A 21055-nucleotide genomic window follows, 5' to 3' on the forward strand; every position below is an offset into this window, starting at 1 on the left:
GGCTCCCAAGTGCTGGAATTAAAGGTGTGTGCCACCACTGCCCCGCTTAATACCTCAGTTTTTAAGGGACTCATTTAAGAACCAAACTATGGCTGTGAGCTCTCTGGTAAGCAGAGTGGAGGATGCTTATTCAGAGGGTGGAGTAAAAGAAAATAACATGAGAATATAATAAGCACCATTTGAATAAATTATCTGTGCATGTATATGCATAAAGAAATGCATAAATACATGTGTGTGAGTGAAGGTAATCAAAGAAAACAACAAGGCTCTGAGCTCCTGGGCCAGATAGCTGAGGAAAGGCAAGGGCTGGTCTCCACATTGGAAGCACACACACACACACACACACACGTTTGTGTGGTCGAAAGTCAAAGACACCAATGAGAAGTGGGTAGCTGAACCCAGACGCGCTGCCCTGCTTAGCAGAGCAGTAACCACAGCCGTCCCCTTGTGCATGGTGTGGAAGAGGGGGAAGAGGAAGAAGAGGAGAGAAAAGAAGAGAGAAAAAAGAAAAAACCCTGAGCTATTAAAGGTTTGGTCTCAAATCCAAGGTGCTATTGGTGTGCATGGTCTCCTGAGTTTTCGAAGTGAGCTATTTTTACTCCCATTTTGCAGATGAGGAAGAGCAACTGCAAGTCACTGAAGGCCCTGCACTGAGTCACTGCTGCTGAGACTTGGGTCGGGTCTGCTTGTTTTCACAGCCCCAGCTCTTTTAGTGCCATATTATTGCGGCCACAGGTTGGAACCTGGGGGAGGGCTGGCGTGCTCGCTTCTTAGCTGAGACCCTCTCTTACAGATGCATTTTGCTATTAAAACTATTTGAGTCACTGCCCTGTAACTGTTTCCCGTGGGTACTTGCTGGCCTGAGTCCAAGCGTATGTGAGTGTGTGCACATGCGTGCACAAGTCGCTTGGGAGACTTTGTTCCCAGGGGAGCAGGCTACCCAGCATAGTAGGGCATCTCACTGTCCTGCCTTAGGATAGGTGAGAACAGATGCTCGTTAAAAAGGAGCGCCAGAATTACCGAGTGTGACATCTGGACCCAGAACCGTCTCAGCAGCTACTTGGGTGGCAAGTAGCAGGGGCCTGGCTCTCTTGAGGCTCTGTCTCCTACCGCTGCTTGCTGTGCCTCCACCTGACAAGCCACAGAAGAGCTGACGGGCGGCCGGTTTGGTGGCCTGGCGATGGGCTTTTGCAAATGTCTGCAGATGTGCCCCAAAGGGAGGTCAAAGTCACAGTCCTGCAAAGTGATGTCACCAGGGATGGCCTCTTCTATTTTCTTTCCCGTCATTTGTTCTTCATTCATAAAGAGGGAATATGATTTTTATCCTCATAGCTATTAAAGGATTATGTACAGATTATATACCTGCATATATATGTCTGTATTACCTCCCCCCACATATATAACACCTGTCTGTCTATATTTTCAATGTAGCAAATGATGCACTATTAGATAAGCAAGGCAGGTTTCCACTGAACTGCACTGCCAGTGACTCTGGTGACAGCTACTTTGTTCTTTAAATCTGTAAGAATCCAGCGTGATGAGAAGACCACCCTTTCCTACAAGGCACTGAACTCTTAATAATAGGCTTCCAGGAACATACGCTTTTTTCATAAAAGTTAACTGTATTGCAGAGGTAAGTTGGCTGCAGGGATGCCTACTTTGGACTCCTCTGCCCAATCTGTGGCAGATGGCCACCATTTCCCCCGGTGAGATTCTGCCAGCTGGTACCAGAGCTACTGCCTGCTGCCTTCCTTTGCTGTCTGCGAGCGAGCGTCCCCACAGACCTCAGGAGGGGGGTGAGAAGGAGGAGGGGTGCTCTAGGCTGTGGGCCCTACTTGAAGGTTTAGGATGAGGTCTCCCTGCCCAGGCCAGCAGTCTTGTTCTTTATGAGTTGTAGGCTGAGCCTCCTGGCCAGAGACCAATTGGTTTTCTTTTCTTTTCTTTTCTTTTCTTTTCTTTTCTCTTTTCTTTTCTTTTCTTTTCTCTTTTCTTTTCCTCTCTCTCTCTCTCTCTCTCTCTCTCTCTCTCTCTCTCTCTCTCTCTCTCTCTCTTCCTTCCTTCCTTCCTTCCTTCCTTCCTTCCTTCCTTCCTTCCTTCCTTCCTTCCTTTCTTTCTTTCTTTTTTTTTTCTGAGACAGGGTTTCTCTGTATAGCCCTGGCTGTCCTAGAACTCACTCTGTAGACCAGGCTGGCCTCAAACTCAGAAATCTGCCTGCCTCTGCCTCCCAGAGTGCTGGGATTACAGGTGTGCACCACCACTGCCCAGCTGAACTTCCTGCCCAACTGGTTTTCTAGAGCCCTGGTTTATCTGCCTGGAGGGTCAGGTTCTTTTCAATGAGTCATTGTTGTCATTGTCTTTGTGAACAGGAACTTTACAGCTCCTTAAGGACTGGGACTAGGTCTCTGGCAGCCTCTTAGAGCCTGGCTTGTGGTAGGAAGACTTACTTTCCCCATGGGAACCTCAACTCTAGGAGTGGACAGCAAGACAGCCGTTACCTGGGAGTGATTTTCTTCTCATCCTCTGGGTCAAGGATGGGACCTATAACCTCCCATTTTTATCTCTCTTTGCCTTTATTTTTCTTAGAAAGTGGCTTCATCTGGCCTACAAGGCCAACCTAGGCCCTGACCACATCCCTCCTCTCCTTGCTGTCTGACAGGAGGTGCTGAAAACATTTTCTTGGTTCTGCTTCTGTTTAGTGGATCAGCAGACTTGCCTGTATCCCAGGAGCTGCTCCCGTGAGGACTACACAGTCTAGACAGCATGCGTTACCTGGGGCCAGGGATGACGAGGGCTGACCTCTTGGTAGGTCCCTAGGCAGACATTGGTAAAAGGATGTCCTTTAAGGAAAAGAAAAAAAAATCCACCCACATGGAATGATGAAAGGAATGATATCACAGTTGGCATGGCAACGGCAGGACCATCATAATCTCCCCACAAGGTGGTCAGAACCCAAGGGAGGGCTGAGTCTCTCTGCTCACCTTCTCACTTTGGACAGGCAGGAGTGGTGTGGGATGGAGGATGGGCTGCTTACCCAGTGGCCACAACGGGCCCGGGGCCTGGACTTTGTCTCCAGATCTGCCTCCATGCTCTGACAGTCTCCCAGGGGTCTGACCGCCACGTCCAAGCATTTGTATTCTGTCTATCCCGCATCTTGCATGCGCATTGGAGGTGTGGCCGGAGAGATGGGGCAGAGCCAGAGTGTAGGGATCTGTTGCTGAAGAGGGGAGTAGAAGACAGTTGTATAGAGTTCTGGAAGAGTTCCTGAGTTGCGTCCTGAGCTGTGTTCTCAGCTCCTCTTTCCCAGGGGCCCCAGCCTCCCCTGATGAATATGCCGCTGGCCTCCTGCTCCTTGCCTGTTCTCTCTGGAGCTCTGCCATCAAGGTGGTGCTGAGCTGGGTTCAAACCACGTAAGTTGTATGAATTTCAAAGCCACTTCTTTCCCATACCAAGAGAGGCAAAGGTTCAAGTGACTGCTTAGCCCTGAGGATGCCATGGTGAACGCTGTCTCAGGCAGGTGCTTCTCCAGTGTGGAGCAAAGATGTAGGTGTTGCGCTGAATGAGAGGCGTGGACTGTGGTATTTGAATGAGGGTAGTAATCCTGGGGCTGTTCTCCCTCTCTCCATGGCATGATTGTGCCCAGCTCAGGCCTGTCGATGGTGATCTGACCTCCATGTTTAGGTTTCTGAATGCTGGCATCTTGGGCTTTTAGAAGTGGGCGTAGTCATGAGTCTGGATGTCTCAGCTCCTTTTCTTTTGGGGAGCCTTTTGCCTTGTATTTGGGCGTGGTAGGCCATTTCAGGGACTCCCTAGCAGCCAGTTCCAGTTTTTACACAGTGGGTGTCTCAGCCTCCCCCATCCCTGCCCCTTGCCCCAGTTCCTTTTGCCTATGGGTAACTTTGTAAAGTGAATTTATTATTTAATTGTTTGATTGATATTAAAATCCACAATCAAGCTCATGGTTCTAAAATGATCATGATATTGTGGAGCCCCCCACCCGCTCCCTCATTCTCCAGCCCCTGGACCCCCAGCGACCACTGGTTTACTGTCATTGTGTGTTCCTCTATTCTCGATATGTCATATAAAATGAAATCTCCCAACATGTGTGACCTTTTACATCTGTCTTCTTCCCCTTAGCATGATGTTTTCAGTGTTCAACTATATTGTAGCATGTACAAATAATCTATTTTTTTTATGGTGGAGTAATATTCTACTGTGTAGGATCACATTTTACATATTCATGCATTGGTTGGTGGAGGTTCGGAACATTTCTACCTGTTGGCCATTATGAATGATGCTAAAATGAACATTTGTGGATACATCTTTGCTGTGGGCATACTCCCTCCCTCTTGTCATTCCTTGTGTGTGTGTGTGTGTGTGTGTGTGTGTGTGTACCATGTACATACAAGGAGCCTGTAGAGGCCAGAAGGGGCCGTTGAATCCCCTGGAGCTGGGGTTTCAGGCAGTTGTAAGCCACCGTGTGGGTGCTGGGTCTTTCCTCTGTGTCATCCCTCCAGCCCCGTATTTTCCTTTTGGGTTGAAGTCATCTTTGATTGGTCTGCAATTCAACATATGGTCCGGCTAGCATTGAACTCAGTCCTCCTATGATAGCCCCTGCGTCAGAGCTCAGGCTTGTGCCATCATCACATGCGGCTGAAAATAAACGCTGCCAGTTCTCCTGATTAACATCTAGGTGAAGAATCACTGAGTCACATACTAACTCCATGTATGAGTTCTTGAGAGGCTGTTTGTTTCCTGTGGTATCTGTTCACTTCTCATTATATATGAAAGTCTAGTTCCCCTGAGCCCTGCTGACACTTGATTGTCTGCCCTTCCTTGTGTGCGATTCATATATATGTGTGTATATGTATGTATACATATATGTATGTGTACATCTGTGTTGTATATATACATATCCATATATGTGTGTTCTTTATATGCATGTATGTGTGTACATGTGTATGTTGCATGTATAGGTGTTCATACTCATGCACATGCAAAGGCCAGAGGAGGAGACTGGTGTTTTTTTCTATTGCTTTCTTCTTCACCTTATTCCCTTAAGTCAGGGTCTTTCTCTGTACTTTTTATGTATACCGATCTTGCCATTTTTCTTTCAGCTAAATTGGTAGCCACGAAGGCCTGCTGGTCCTCCTCTCTCTATCCCCTCCAGGGCTGGTGTTACAGGTGCTGGTGGCCATGCCCAGTGTTTTCATTTTTGATATTGTAATATAATTACATTTCCCCCTCCTTTTCCTCTCTCTGAACCTTGCCATAAACTCTTCCCTGCTCTCCTCCAAATGCATGGCCTCTTTCCCCATTAATTGATATTGTATGCATATATGTACATACAAAAATATATTTCTAACTATAACCTGCATGGTTTACATAACGTTACTTGTATGCATGTTTTCAGAGATGACCATCTGGCATTGGACAAACAATTTGCTCTCTCTTTGTATGGAAGACCACCTCACCAGTCCAGCTTTCCTCTGTTGCCTATAGCTCTTTGTGTAGGGTTGAGGCCTCGTGTGCTTTTCCCATCCACGGTGGCATGTCCATTGGTGTCTTCCTTGTTTAGTTCACGTTTGGGCAGCCATATTGGTGAGACTTTATGGGTATAGCTTCTGACATTATTAGGAGACACAGTCTCACACCAAAACCTCTGATCCTCAGGCTTTTACAATCTTTCTACCTCTTCTTCCAAAATGTTCCCTGAGCCTTAGGTGGGGAAGTGTTTTAAAGATGTATCTGTTGTAACTGGGCTCCACAACTCTACATTTTGGTTGTGATTTTTTTTTGTAGTGGTCTCCATTTGTTGCAAAGAGAAGTTTCCTTGGTGAGGGGTGAAGACTGTACTTATCTGTAGGCATAAGGAGAAATGTTTATAGATTGTTGTTGGGGATTATGTGCATTTAGTAAATTAGTGGTTGTAGGTTTACCTCCTGTAACCAGGCAGGACTTCAAGCACTGAGAAGTCATGGAAGTTTCTAGCACCAGGCATGGGTCTCCCTCTTGCTGAGCATAGCTTAAGTCCAATTGAGGACTGTTGGTGTGCCAAGGTATGTGTCCCACACCATCTTCTTACAATCATCGTGTGATGCTGGGTGTGGATGAGGCGCACAGGCATCATAGCTGGGTAGGACTGTTGGTTTCCTGCCTCCTTTGAAAGCTTGTATGGTGCTCTCTGGTACCATGAAAGTCTGCAGGGAGTGGGCATTCAGGTCTCTTCCAGCTCAGTGTCCGTGCGCCTTGTATCTGAAGCGCATAGTGTCTTCATCACACCCAGGTTTTTTATTTATTTATTTATTTATTTATTTTTTTTGTGGGTGCTAGAGATTTGAACTCCGGTCCTCAGGCTTGCTCTGCAAGAGCTCGTACTGGCGGAGCTGTTGGTCCAGCCCCAGTCTGTCCTGAATATACCCATCCTAGTGCACATGAGGTAGTATCTCATTCTCCGACTCTTTGTCATTCTAACTAGATTCTCTAACTTTGAGCTTTTCCCACCCAGACATCTCTTCTCTGCCTGCTCTGATCACTGTCTAAGTCTGCCAGGATTCTATTACCCGAGGGCGACCTTGTGGCCTCTTTGATAACCATACTGTGAATGTGGCTACCATCTCTTTTCTAAAAAGTTATTTCTTTAAACTTCTCTTTGTCCCTACTGAAACTTGGAGAAATTCCTTGGGGCCTCTTGAATGGTTGCCCTCAGCTGCTGTATGTGAACTGCTGTGAGCCGGCATGAGCTTCACCGATGTGGTTGGGATAGATTTTCAGGGTTGGTTTCTAGACCCACTGCGACCCAAGCTAAGTGCTGCTTTGGATAAAGAACCTGGTGACTGTGGATTGGGTACGGATTTGTTTCAACAGTTTCCTTATGTGAAAAAAATTTCCGAATGGAATCAAAGCCAAACTGCATTTTATTGATATTGTATGACTCATGAAGCATATGTGTAGTCTGGGAGCTGATGAGTAAAACATTCTTGAAATTAGATTTGAACCTCAAGGTTGCCACAGCTACTGACTCCTGTAAACACCAACATTGCATACTTGTCTAGGATCATCGACCTCTGGAATGCCTTTTAACCTTCTCAGAGTGTGTTAGTCCGTAGATCAGTGGTTCTCCACTTGTGGGTCGCTACCCCTTTGGGGGTCAAACGACGCTTTCACAGGGATTACATATTAGATGTCCTGTGTGTCAGATATTTACGTTACGATTCATAGCAGTAGCACAACTATAGTTAAGGAGTTTCAATGAAACAATTTTGTGGTTGGGGGTCACCACAACGTGAGCAACCTGTATTAAAGGGGCTCAGCACTAGGAATGCTGAGAACCATTGCACTAGATAGAGAGAAATATAATTTAAGGAGTGAATCCTAGCCATTTTCTTTTCTTTTTTTTTACTTTTTTACTTCTTTTTCGAGACAGGGTTTCCTCTGTGTAGCCCTGGCTGTCCTGGATGTCACTCTGTAGACCAGGCTGACCTTGAACTCAGAAATCCTCCTGCCTCTGCCTCCTAAGTGCTAGGATTAAAGGTATGTGCCACCACTACCCGGTTCTAGCCATTTTATATATAGTTTTTCTTTTTTTCTTTTTTTTAGATTAATTTACCTTAAATTGTCACAGAGTCCTTTCTTCTCCCCCCCCCTCTTAATTTTAGTTAAAAACTTTCAGACCTTTTGAGAAGTTGTGAGATTCCTATAATGAATGCCCTTCCCCTCTTTCTCAGACTTACTATCTTTTAGTTCATTGCCACATTTTCTCTCTCCTCTCTCCTGCTTAGGCACACACACACACAAAAATGCAGACAGCACACATGCAGACACATGCACACATGCACACACACATAAACACACAGACACACGCATGCATGCAGACTCAAGCACACATGCAGACACATGCACACATGCACACACACGTAAACACACAGACACACACATGCATGCAGACTCAAGCACACATGCAGACACATGCACACATATGTAAACACAGAGACACACGCATGCATGCAAACTCAAGCACACATGCAGACACATGTACACATGCAGACACATGCACAGCTCCCAGAATGGTCTTTGTTGTTCTTTTTGTGTTTTGCTCATTGTACCGCCCAGCCTGCAGAAGATGGCTGGAGTGACACAGGACAGACAAGACAGTGACCTGGGACACGGAGAGTAGTAGCTGCTGTGGGAAGACTCGCCCCTTCCTGCTGTATAGGGGACAAGGCCCCTCTGGGTGGGGTTAATCCTACCCTCCTGGGAAGCTGGGGGTGTGATCGCACCCCTTTGTAGGAAGTGTGAGATTAGCATACAACACCCCTTCCTGTTCTGGGCACATTTTCAAGCCTCACACAGAATCCCAAGGCTTGACTTGGCTCAATACTGTCCAACTGCCGCACACTTGGCAAAACCTCAGTTTCTCCATTTAAGTGGTAAGGGCTTAAATCACCTGCTCCTGAAGGCTTCTCCCTGTACTCAACGTCCTGTGGCCCCATGATGGCCAAAAACATACCTCCCTCCTTTGGGAAAGTGTCAGAGGGTACTTAATGTGCTTGTGAGATGAACCGGGGAAATTTATTGCTGGCTGGGCTGTGGCCAGGACCACATCTGGTTAGTAACAAGATGAATTTCTCCCTCTTATAGAGCTGAGGTGGAGCCTGGGGGTTTGAGGGGGACAGGCCATGCAGCAGGACCTCTGACCTCCGAGTTCCAGTAACAGCTCAGAAGGCTCCCTAACCCCTCCCTGCACGGTTCTTTGAGGTCACTGGCCTTTTTTTTTCTTCTTCTCCATTTGTTGTTTGTCTTGCTTCCCCCCACACCCTTTTATAGCTACTTTGTTCAAGGATCTTGTCACCTCCACACACTGTCCCTGGCTGACCTCCAGGCTTCATATCTCAGGACAACACTAACCGGGAGATGTTGATGGTACAAGTGACCGCCTCACTTAGACTTTCAAGGCTCTGCCATCATGGATGGGGATGGGAATTACTCATAGGGACTTGGGCATTTGTACTGTTTGCAAAAAGCTTTGACAGGGTTCCTACCTTGACTAGTCAGACTCTTTTTATGGTTTTAATTCCTGTACATAGAACTGGAGAGTGTTCTGGTAAGAGAGAAGAGAACTTAGGTGTGTCAGGCTTGAGGAAAAGTGCAAGCAGGGTGATAGGATATTCACTTATTCATCCCATAAACATTTATGGGATGCCTGCTGTATTATGTGCAAGGTCCTTCTGTCCAACAAGTCTGTCTCAGTTTCCTGGTTTGTTTTTTTTTCCAGACAATCTTTTGCTGTGTAGCTCTGGCTGGCCTTGAACTCATGGTGTAGTTCAGTCTAGCCTCAGACTTGGGTGATCTTCCTGTCTCAGCCTCCAGAGCTGCTGGGATTATAATGGTGCATCACCACTTCTAGCTTTGGCCAGTCTTGAATTTGGGAAACTTGTTACTAGGTATCCTGCACTGGGCTCTGTGAGATAGAAGTTGTAGAAATGGGACAATTGTGTCTCCTCTTCTATCTGTATCATTTAATCCTTCCTAGAAGATATAACACACTCCCCAGTCACCTGACAGGGGAGGGTGACTGACTGGCACTGTTTAAGGTCAGCTAATGACACATGTGACTTCAAATCTTAAAACCCCAGCCTCTGAGTCTGTCCCCAAAGGTGGTGGGCTGATCCCACTTAATGATGCTTTCTAATAAGGCTTATGTTGTGGTGTTGAGCGAGCCCCAGCTGGAGTACCTTTCCTCAGAGGGATATTTGGGAATGCCTAAGGTAGTGTTTTGGTTGTTACAGCTGGGAAAGTGACTTTGGTGGATAAGTGGAGAGGGCTGGAGATGCTGGTCACCATCTTCCAGTGTACAGGGCAGCTGCCTCTTTCCCCCAGATGGGAGCTGATTTAATTAGGATTCTCACTAATCTTAAAATGATATTATTCTGATTTGGGAGAAATATAGCATCATGTGTCCTTTCTTCTCTATGTGTGCATGTGCACTTTTATGTGAGAAGCGTGTATATATATGTTTATATGAGTGTGCATGGATTCCTACATGCATGTATGGCAGAGGTTGATATCAGACATCTCCCACAGTTGTTCTCTACATGTGGAGGTTTGAGTGAGAAAGGCCCCCATAGGCCCACACATTTGCATGCTTAGAGTTCCCAGTTGGTGAACTGTATGAAAAAAGATCAGGAGATGTCTTCTTGTTAAAGGGGGTATGTTGCTGGGGGGTGGCCTTTGAGGTCAACAGAAATGTTATTTCACCCTCAGACATTTTTGTTGACCTGATGATTATATATATTTGAAAAGTTCTGTGTGATAATTCAATATAGGTGTATAGTGTGTAGTTATCAAATGTTGGTAATTAGCCTCTTTGCCTCCTTAAAGAACATTTATCATTTCTTTGCTTTGACAAGCAGACCAAAGTGATGTTATGTGACTTTGTCCTCAAGTTATTTCTGATTGGTAACTAAAGATGCTGACAGCCAATTGCTGGACAGAAGAGACATAGGCAGGTTTTAGGGTTCCTGGGCCTGGGGGGGGGGTGGCTGGTGGTGTCAAGAGGAGAATCCCAAGGGGGTGAGGAGGGGGGAGAGGTGCCCTGGGTTAGGTGAGTCATAAAATCATGGCCCTGAGGGCTGGCCAATCGGGGTTAAGAGCAGCCCAGATGAAACATAGTAAGTACGAACTCGGGGTTATTGATAGGAATGTAGATTATAATAGCATCGAGGGGAGATATTTGCCCAGCTCCCGTGCTGTTTAAAGCTTATTGTAAATATAAAGGTTATGTGTCCTTTTTTTTTTTTTTTCCTTTCCCAAGACAGGGTTTCTCTGTGTAGCCCTGGCTGTCCTGGAACTTACTCTGTAGACCAGGCTGGCCTCGAACTCAGAAATTTGCCTGCCTCTGCCTCCAAAGTGCTGGGATTAAAGGTGTGCACCACCACCGCCCTGCTGGTTGTGTGTCTTTTACCCAGGAACTGGATGTTCAATGGTGGGGTAGAAACTCAGGTTTAGGCTTAAAAATTTCTGCAACACTTGAACTCTTCTAGTTCTTTAGAAAACTACAGTAAGTTTGAATTGAATTGAATTGGATTGAATTGGAGTGCTCATTGGTTAAGAGCACTCACTGATCACGCAGAGGGTCTGGGTTGTATTCCCAGCACCCACGTGACGGCTCACATTAACTCTGGTTTTAGGGGATCTTCTGGCCTTTGCAGGCATCAGGCACATACACACACACAGGCAAACACTTATAAAATAAACATCAATGAATCTTAGCAAGTACAGTACATTGCAGCAAGTGTTTTAATAGTGACTCTATGCTGTAGAACGTTAAAACCTGTCTTGCCTAACTGTACGTGGATTCCTAGCCTTCCGCTTGCCTTCTCTCCTCCTCATTTCTTGTCTTGACTTCCAGGGACCCCGGTTCTACTCAATGGTGATTTCAGCTTTTCTAGCTGCCACATGTGAGCAGGAATACATCACATGTGCCTTTCTGCGCATGACTTATTTTACTTAGCGATACATCCCAGATGCAGATGGCCTCCTGTTGAAGGAACAATGGTGACTTTTTTTTTTTTTTAAAGCTGGCAAGACTATTGTTTTATTCTTGATCTCACCACGTTTTCCTGTTGTTAAAATCTTCTTGGGCTGTGCAAGCCAAACATCTAGGAATTATTTGTGCTGGAAATTCTATAAAAACTGCTTAGTGAGGATTAAGGAAGGGGAGCGTCTCATACTGCAAATGAGCTGATGACTAAGGTGACAAGTTCTCTAGGCCTCTGGCCTCCGAGGTAATAACAAGCATTTACTGGCTACTTATTGCCTAGGCCTGGCCAAGGCTTAGGAGAGACTAAACAGGGATTTTGACGCTCTTCAACGATATAATGATTAGACCAGCGCCGAGGAGGTGACAGGAAAAGCTAGGCAAAGGAAGGATAGGTGTACCCACTGCTGGTCAGATCAAGGGGTCTCTTCCTTTCCTTCTTTATTTTTTCTTTGTTCCTTCCTTCCTTCCTTCCTTCCTTCCTTCCTTCCTTCCTTCCTCCCTCTCTCCCTTCCTTCCTTCCTTCCTTCTTTTTCTCCTCCCCCATCCCCTGCCCCTTTTTGGAAACAATCTTATGTAACCCAGGCTGACTTGTGAACTTGCTATACAGTTGAGGATAACCTTGGATTTCTGGTTCTTCTGACTCCATCTCCCCAATAATGGCTTTTCTAGGTGTGTACTATGTACTAGGTTTATGCAGTGTATGACACAGGCTGTCCTTATGCTAGGCAAACCTCTACCAACAGAGCATTCTGCTTTCTTCTTTCCTTCTTCCCTTCCTCCCTTTCTCTTTTCTTCCCTTCTTCCTTCCCTCCCATTTTCCTCTTGCCTCTCTGTGGAAAAAAAAATGTTTTTGAGATAAAGTTTCAAGTAGACCAGGCTAGCCTTGAATTTATGTAGTAGAGGCTGGTCTTGAACTTGTGGTGTTCCATTTCCCTAGTAGCTTATATGATCCTGAGTGTGACAGACACGGTTTCTGCCTCTTACTTTCTCACAGGTTTCTATCATGGACGAGGGTCCTCAGACTGGAGTGTGGCCACCATCTTTGATACCTCCTTTCCCTCTTCCCTCTGGAGGGCCCCAGTCCTGTTGATTTGGAAATCTTTGTGGAGTTGGCCTAGTTTCCCCCCATTCCAGAGCAGGCTCCACCCAGCAGCAGGAACACTCTTGTTAACACACGAATCCGAGCGCAGCCTGCCTCTGCTTACAGCCTCTCTGTTTCCTCATTGCACAGCGTGTGAAGTCCAAGTTGTGCATCAAGGCCTTTCCCGTGGTCTGGCTTGCCTGTCTCTCAGTCTTCCCTGCTCTTGCGCTTCAAAGGCAATCATCCCAAGGTCTGCACACATAGATGCCTCCCTCCTTTCAAAGCATGAACTGTGGACTGACCTGGGGTCTCCTTTTTTTTTCACTCCGCAAAATCAAATTAATTTATTCATACTTCTGTGAATTATCTCTGGGAGTTACCCCAGGCTCTGGAGACAGAGACCCTTTTTCTTTTCTCTTCCCAGCTTGTCGGGAGCCTGGAGGGCAGGCAGAGGCTACACTTAATCTGGCTCTGCTTGGAGACTCTGCACTCAGTGGGTGCTTAGTGAGTGGCACGCAGTGCATGGCAGATGCCCAGTTGTGGTTTGTTGAGTAGAAAACAAGTGGACAAAGAGCTGGAATAGCTAAGTGGAGAATACCCTATCTAGTACTCCTTAGCCCGGCTTCCAACCCCATGTGGAAAACCTTAGGGTGGTGCTGGCCCTGTAGCTCAGTGGGTAGAGATTCCTCCTGTGAAGTCTGGTGACTTGGGTTCAATTGTTTTCTTTCTTTCTTTCTTTCTTTCTTTCTTTCTTTCTTTCTTTCTTTCTTTCTTTCTTTCTTTCTTTCTTTCTTTCTTTCTTTCTTTCTTTCTTTCTTTCTTTCTTTCTTTCTTTCTTTCTTTCTTTCTTTCAGACAGGAGCTCTCTTATGTAGCTCTGGCTATCCTGGAACTTGCTACATAGACCAAGCTTGACTTGAACTCATGGAGATCCACTTGCCTCTGCCTCTTGAGTACTGTGATAAAAGGTGTGTGCCACCATACATGGCTAAGGATTGGATCTTTTGGTTTTTTTTTTTGTTTTGTTTTGTTTTGTTTTTTGTTTTTTTGGACTTGGTTTTTTTTTTTTTTTTTTTTTTTTCTGAGACAGGGTTTCTCTGTGTAACCCTGGCTGTCCTGGAACTCACTCTGTAGACCAGGCTGGCCTTGAACTCAGAAATCTGCCTGCCTCTGCCCCCCAAGTGCTGGGATTACAGGCGTGCGCCACCACCGCCCGGCTAAGGATTGAATCTTAAAAGTTGTCTTCTGACTTCTACATCTCTGTCTCTCTGTCTCTGTCTTTCTCTTATTCTCTGTCTCTCTCTGTCTCTGTCTCTCTCTCTTACACACACACACACCACCACTGCCGTCGCCACCACCGCCACCACCACCACCACCACCACCAAAATTTCTTCAAAAAAATTTTGTAGGTTGTAGGTTTTATAATCCCAACACTCTGGAAGCAGAAGCAGAAATCAGAAGTCCAAGACCACTCTCAACTACACAGAGAGTTTGGGACCAGCCTGTGGGTTATATGAGACCCTGCCTCAAAAAATAAGACATATGGGGGCTGGAGAGATGGTTCAGTGTGTGCTGCTTTTACAGAAAGCCCGAGTTTGGTTCCCAGCAGCCACATTGAAAAGCTCCCGATTGCCTGTAGCTCTGGCTGCAGAGGATCCAACAACTTCTTCTGGAGTCCTCGGTTACCTGCGCTCTGTGCACATTCATCCTCACACACAGACACACGTGTGCACATACATCCTCACACACAGACACACGTGTGTGCACATACATCCTCACACACAGACACACATGCACATTCATCCTCACACACAGACACACATGTGCACATTCATCCTCACACACAGACACACATGTGTGCACATACATCCTCACACACAGACACACATGCACATTCATCCTCACACACAGACACACATGTGCACATTCATTCTCATACACAGACACACATGTGTGCACACTCATCCTCATACACAGACACACATGTGTGTACATACTTAAAAGTCATAGAAACGAAAACATGTGATCAAGATGACCTCAGTGCAATGTTGTTTTGTACTATTTTGGACAATCAAAAAAGATTTAAACAAAAAAACAGGATAAAACCAAAGAAGAAAACTTTGCCTCAACGGTGCAGCAAACAACATGACTCCCACAAGTCTTGAGGGGGTGGCGGGCCTACCAGAGGTCCTGGCGATACCAGGTCCATTTGTTCTTCAGAACTGGGGGGTGCAGGTAGAGAAAGCGGTGGCAGGGCCTGGAGGGGCTTGGCTTTCCTCTCTGCTGTATTCCACTTCTGGCTCCTTCTTCCAGTTTCTTTGTTTTCTGATTCCTATCAGCCCCGGTTATCCCAAATGGTACAGAGTTACTCTTGAAAAAGAGAAAGCAAAGAGATAGAGATACTAGGACTCTGGTCCTTCGTAAATGCTATCTATACCCAACTTGTATGAGCAGTAGTGTGACTATGTTTCCTTGGTGTGTGTGTGTGTGTGTGTGTGTATGTGTATGTGTATGCTTTTATGTGTGTGTGTGTGTGTGTGTGTGTGTGTGTAGGTCAGAGCAATGTTAGGCTGTGATCTACCTCAGAAGCAGCCACCTTGTTTCGTTTTGTGAAATAGGCTCTCATTTGGCCCAGGGCACCCAGCTAATGCTCGATGCTGGAAACCCCGGCCAGCACCCTCAGGCACCTGCCTGTCTCTGCTTCCCCAGCTCTGAGATCACAAGCACGCTGACATGCCTGACATTTTTCTTAAATTCTGGGGAGTGAATAAGGCAAAGATTTTTACAGTCTGATACAGTCCACTGCTGGGTCACACTGCCCTGCTCTCAGGAGGAAGGGAGTCTTACTCCCAGTGCCGCACCCCCCACCCACCCCCCCAGGCTGCGAATCCACGGAGGACAGGTGCCTTCCTTGTCTACTTTTGCCCTTGCAGGTGTCCTGCACGTGTGCCGACCGAATGAATGAATGAGCTCACTGAGATAGAGTGGTATTTGCCTCTGGTTCCTGGGGTTCCATGTTTTCTTGTTTTCCTGGACCTTTTCTCTGGACAGCATCACAGTCACCCCGCATTCTTTGGATACTGACTCAGAGACTTTGAGTCTTTGAACTAACTCCCTTGTTGTTTAGACTACCCCCCTCCAGTGCCTTCCCCCCAGGCATCTCCCCCCCCCAGGGTACCCTATGGCCTTCATAAAGTGTGCAGGCCAGCAGAAGGCAGAGAGGAAGCCTAAAGGATTAATTGGTTAAATTTTATTACATAGGCCAGAGCTGTTGTTTACAGGGCCATTAAAAACCATTATCATCTTCCCAGGCTGGGCCGACAGCTCTGAGCTGCTTTGATGCATGTCTTAGAGAGATAAGGAAAATTTATCCCTTGTTTTGACTTCAGAATTTCTTCTTGGTTTATTATCTGACAGTGCGATTCAACTTTCTCTCCAAATGTCCCTGAGCTCCGGCAACTTTTTCAAGTTGTTGGCAGGGGAGGTTCAGATTAGAAACCTACAATTTTGGTGTGGGAAGAGACCTCTGAGATAAAGGACTGTCCCTAGCCCGCCCCCTCCACTCACTCCCACCACGATCTGTATTTGTCTTTCATGGCGGAGCTGTTCCTAGAGACCCCGGATTCTCACGTAGTTTGCACTTATTGATCTCCAGGCAGAGTAGACATTTCTCACGACCTCCAGATAATCCTCCTACTGCCCTGACCGCGTCTTCTGCCTAGAAGAGATGACTTCTTGGAACACACACACACACACACACACACCTCCTTAGTGTCCCTTGGGTATGGTGCACAGGTTCTCCTGGGTGGGGTAGACCTGGGAACCGTTACATATTCCAACCAATCTGTCTCTTCCATGTGCTTTTTTTTTTTTTTAAAAATGATTTATTTATTATTATAAGTAAGTACACTGCAGCTGTCTTCAGACACTCCAGAAGAGGGAGTCAGATCTCGTTATGGATGGTTGTGAGCCACCATGTGGTTGCTGGGATTTGAATTCAGGACCTCTGGAAGAGCAGTCGGTGCTCTTAACTGCTGAGCCATCTCTCCAGCCCAGCTTTTGTTTTTTTTAAAGATTTATTTCTATTTTTATTTGCGTGTGCATGCTTGTGTGTGTGTGTCTGCCATGTGTAGGTGCCTGAGGAGGATTCCTTGGAGCTGGAAGTTACAAGCACTTGTGAATCAACCCATGTGAGTGCTGGGAACTGAAATCAGAACCTCTGGAAGAGCATCGCTGATCTTAACCACTGGGCCATCTCTTTAGCCCTGCCCCCACCCCCACCTGCCTTCTCGAGGGTGTGGCTTTCCAGGGGCTGGAGGCTGTCCTAGTCTGTAGGGTCTGCTTCTTGCCTTTAGAGCCTATGAGGTTTTCTGTTTCTTAGCTGTGAAGAGAAGTGCTGGAGAGACGCTTTTAGCTTAACCAATCAATCAAAGCAGAGTGATTGAGACTGCCCAGGCTTGGCTGATATCAGGTACTCCCAAGCTTGAAGCACAGATGACTGAATGGAAGTAGACCTCAGGACAGCAGGCAGACCTCAGGACAGCAGGCGGCTGCTCCTGGGTCTGTGTATTCCGCTCAACAGGTGTTTTATTTGAGGAAAGGTTGATGCTGGAAGGGGGCTGGTCAAAAATCTATGTCTGGGGCGTGGGGTTAAAGTGCCTTCTGAGCAAGTGTGAGGAGCTACGTCTGGATCCTCAGAACCTATGTGAAATGCTACAGTTCCAGCCTCTGAGGTGGGGGCGGGATCCTAAGAGCAAGCTAGCTACCAAGACTACTGACAGTGGTGAGCTTTGGAATCCATTGAATCTGCCTCAGTGAATCAGGGAGAAGAGCTCTTGAGGTCCACCACCCTGACATTAACCGCAGGCTTCCGTACGTGTGAGCACATACACATACCTGTGCCCTCACTCCTAGGCAAAGTTGAGTATAGATACATATGTACCCCCCCCCCCCCCAGCAACAATTGAAAAGGAAAAAAGCCAAGTGTGGTGTATGACCTGGCTCTCGGTCACCGCATGTTTACATCTCCAGGGGGCTGACGCTAATGACATTGGTGAGACAGGAGGGCATGAACGCACGAGAATGCGACGAGGGGCATCGGGAACATGGCGTCAGTTCAGAATGAGGTCACCAGGACTGCTTCACGGAGGGGATAAATCTCAAGGGTTTTCCCCAAGCACGGAGATCCAGGCTAGGCTAGCAGGTGGTGAGGGCAGACACACTGAGACCTGAAAGTGTCCCTAAGTCACCAAGACCAGTCCTGGCATCCTTTGTTCAAAACCACATTTCCTCTTCCAGTCAGGATGGCTCCAGAGCCATCCCAGACAACACCAAATCATCCCAGGAATTTTTCCAGGCGTCGAGCCTCAGGCAAGGCTGAGGGGGATGACATTCCTGTCTTCCAGACCTTGTGAGAGCCACTTGTGCTGAAGTTTACTTTCCTCCGAAGGTTCACAGGACAGGCTTGGGGATGCCTGGAGTTGCTCCGAGGAGATAAGCACCGGCTGCTAGGTGCCTGGGCTCCTAGAAGGCATCTCATGGCTTTTTCTTTAACTTTCTGTGATGTACAAGAATTACCTCTCCCTCTTTCTGTCCAGATGCATCACATGGCAGCTTCCCCAAGGCCTCAGTTTCCCCTTTGTTGGAAGGAAGCAGAGCATTTTTCTGGGCTCCCAAAGTGTGTTTCCAGCTGGGGGCCTGGACTAGATCGTGGCCCTTTTCTAGCTTTTGAAATATGTGCCACTAGGTGGCTGTCCCATAGACAGAGGGAAAGCAGTGCTTCTTAGTCTGTTTTTCTATAAACCAGTTCACAAGGTCCACAGGATTTTATCAAGTACATTAAAACCAAAACCAAAACCAAACATACATGCTCACTTTTCCCAGGTTCACAAGGCAACTGCTTAGTGGCTGTCCAGTGGGAGGGAGGAAGCAAGAGAGGATTCTTAATCCTGGGAGCAGGAACCAGTGCAGAAAATGCCCCCGGAACCTAAGATTCCCCTGGTTCGCGTCAGCGCACAGCAGCCCATATATTACCCTGGGCAGCTTCCCTCTGGCTGCCCGGCTTATCTCAGCCTCACATTCGTGGGCTCACCAGCCTGGAGTCTCTCTGGATGCTGGCCAGGCCGCCTGGGAGATAGGGACAGAGACTCACGTCCTTGCCTGCTGGAATGAGGCCTCCTTTCTCTCCCCCTTTCCTGTCCTTTAGATTTTCCTTCTGGCATTGGGAAGTAGTCTTTCTGGCTTCACATCTCTAATCTTTGAAGAAGGGAGGCCCTGACTTCAGGTTTGCAGGAGGCGGTGTCAGCGATGCAGGTGATTTGAGGTGAGCAGAGGGAGACAGAATGCTGCTAGTTGCACTTTCTCTTTTGGTTGTTTGGAGATAGGCTTTCGCAATACCTAACCCAGGCTGGCCTTGAACTCTTTATGTAGCTTGGGCTGGGCGTGAGCTTGGCAATCCCCCTGTTGCCGCCTTAGGACTCAGTTCCAAATCCTGAGATTTCAGGCTTATGCCAACAAGCCTGGCTTAGGTGTCACTTTGAAATCCTGGCTGCAGTCCTGTGAGTTTAAAACCTTCCCTGATTTCTCTCTTTCTAGCTAACTTGGATTTTATGAGGAACGGGGGAGGCCTCAGGAGTGAGGCTTCTCGCCTCATGAGAGCAAAGGATTCTGGGAAGCTGAGTGGCCATGTTGGGGATCTGGAGCGTGTACTGGATGTGAGGGCAGGCAGGTGGCGCCTCTATCGTTCTCTCATTTCCTCTTTTTTCTGGGTTGGGTTTACAGCTGTGATCTGCTCCGCCCCCAAGGTTTCCCCTTCAGAACAGCTCTAAGGTCACAGCTTGCTTTTGAAGATATTGATAGAATAGTTTCCATTCTGCTGACAAAAAGCTGAGTTGTACCTAGCCTCAACACCCTTCTTCTTCCTCTTACACTCTTTCTGCCCTTTGCTCTACGATGTTCCCTGACTGTGGAGGAAGTGATAGAGAGACCATTTATGACTGGTCACTCAACAGGTGCTTATTCTCAGTACACATCTCAGTACACATTCGACCAGTTACACATCTCTATAGTCATCGGTGACCATTACAAAAACAAGCTTCTCTGGACAACAGGGACATCAGCACTTTTCTATGGGCATAAATGATTATTTAGAGGGTGATTTGATGGGCGCATCATGTCAGTTTAGCCAAAACAACGGAAGTAGCTTCTCTACTACAGCCTATGATCTCCCTAGCCTCAGGCTTTTGACTGACTTTGTGATCCAGATAGGAATTTTGCCCTGTAAATTAGGTATCAGGTTTAACGTGACAGGAAGCAGTTGTTCAACCCCATAACAGGCTTGCCACTGCTGTGCTGTTGACTTGTCAGGCTTATTACACATAGATACCATAGCTGACTAAGACTCCTCTTCTTGGGGATTCTCCCCCAGGAGCCGGCACACCTCAGAGGGCTAGACAGGAAGGAGGAGGCTTCCAGTCCAGGTTCAACCTGAATTCTCCATGTCCTGGAAGCAAGGCCTGTGGTGTCTTTGGTAGTTAGGTAATAGGGTCTTTTCTACTAGTTCTGGTGCAGAGCTGATAGCAGTGACAACTTCCTGTATTGTTTTGAGGCCTCAGGGGCCTACCTCCCTGACCAAGAGATAAGGTAATATCCCACCCCTGGTGCTGGATGGAATATTTCTTTAATAGCCTATGGCTTTTAGGAGCATCTTTATCTACCTGTATAGCGCACCTCATTGAAACACATAAAAACAGAAAGCAACACAACAAACTTTACTAGTATTTCAAATATCAGATTTCTTTATGGAATCCCTCCTCCCCGCCAGCTCCCTCTTTCCCTTGTCTCTTATGTCCAGAGTTGTGTGACTTCTACTTTTTTGTTTGTTTGTTTGTTTCTGGTAATGTCCTAGGGTTATACATTTTCACTTAGTTTATTTCTTTTCTCCACTCAAAAGTTGCTTTTCCAAGTGTCCTAGACTATATCTTTCATATTTTAGTTTTATTATAAAGGGTGATATAAAGCCATTTTCACTGAAGGATGTGGTATACTTTGAGGCTATTGCCAGCCCCATACTGCCTCCCCTGTCCCCTCCCTCTCACAATACACTTTGTGTTCTTTTTATTTGATAATATACCCACAGCCTCCTCCCTCTCTATTCACAGTACCAGGGGTTCAAACCCAAGGCTTTGAATATGCTGGATAGATAAGGGCTCTATGAACTATAATCCCAACCTGTAATCCTACTTTAAATAAGGTATTTCACGTGTGGATATGTAATTTAATTTCACATCTCTTGATAGGCATTTAGATGATTTTCAGTTCTTACCTCAATGGGAAAAATTGAATATGCTTTCCCCACGCATGTTAAGTCATGTGTGCTCGTATTTAACTCATACATGTAAAGCCATCTGAACTTCTCACTTATTTCTGAAGTTTGTA

The 21055-nt window shown here is 46.7% G+C and overlaps 1 protein-coding gene across 2 annotated transcripts in view; it reads left to right on the top strand.

Annotated features, from left to right (window-relative positions):
• The window catches only part of Dpf3 (double PHD fingers 3), a 275541-nt gene that overhangs the window by 48423 nt on the left and 206063 nt on the right, over positions 1-21055 (top strand). Inside the window, exon 1 of one of the 2 annotated variants that reach the window (XM_052185530.1) lies at positions 18759-18941. The exons of the other annotated variant lie outside the window; for it this stretch is intronic. The gene's annotated coding sequence lies outside the window, so the exon portion shown is untranslated. Of the gene's footprint in view, positions 1-18758; positions 18942-21055 lie in introns of those variants that run through there. 2 annotated transcript variants of the gene reach the window in all.

Source organism: Apodemus sylvaticus, chromosome 6 (genome assembly GCF_947179515.1).
Source record: "Apodemus sylvaticus chromosome 6, mApoSyl1.1, whole genome shotgun sequence".
Classification (NCBI taxonomy): Eukaryota; Metazoa; Chordata; class Mammalia; order Rodentia; family Muridae; genus Apodemus; species Apodemus sylvaticus.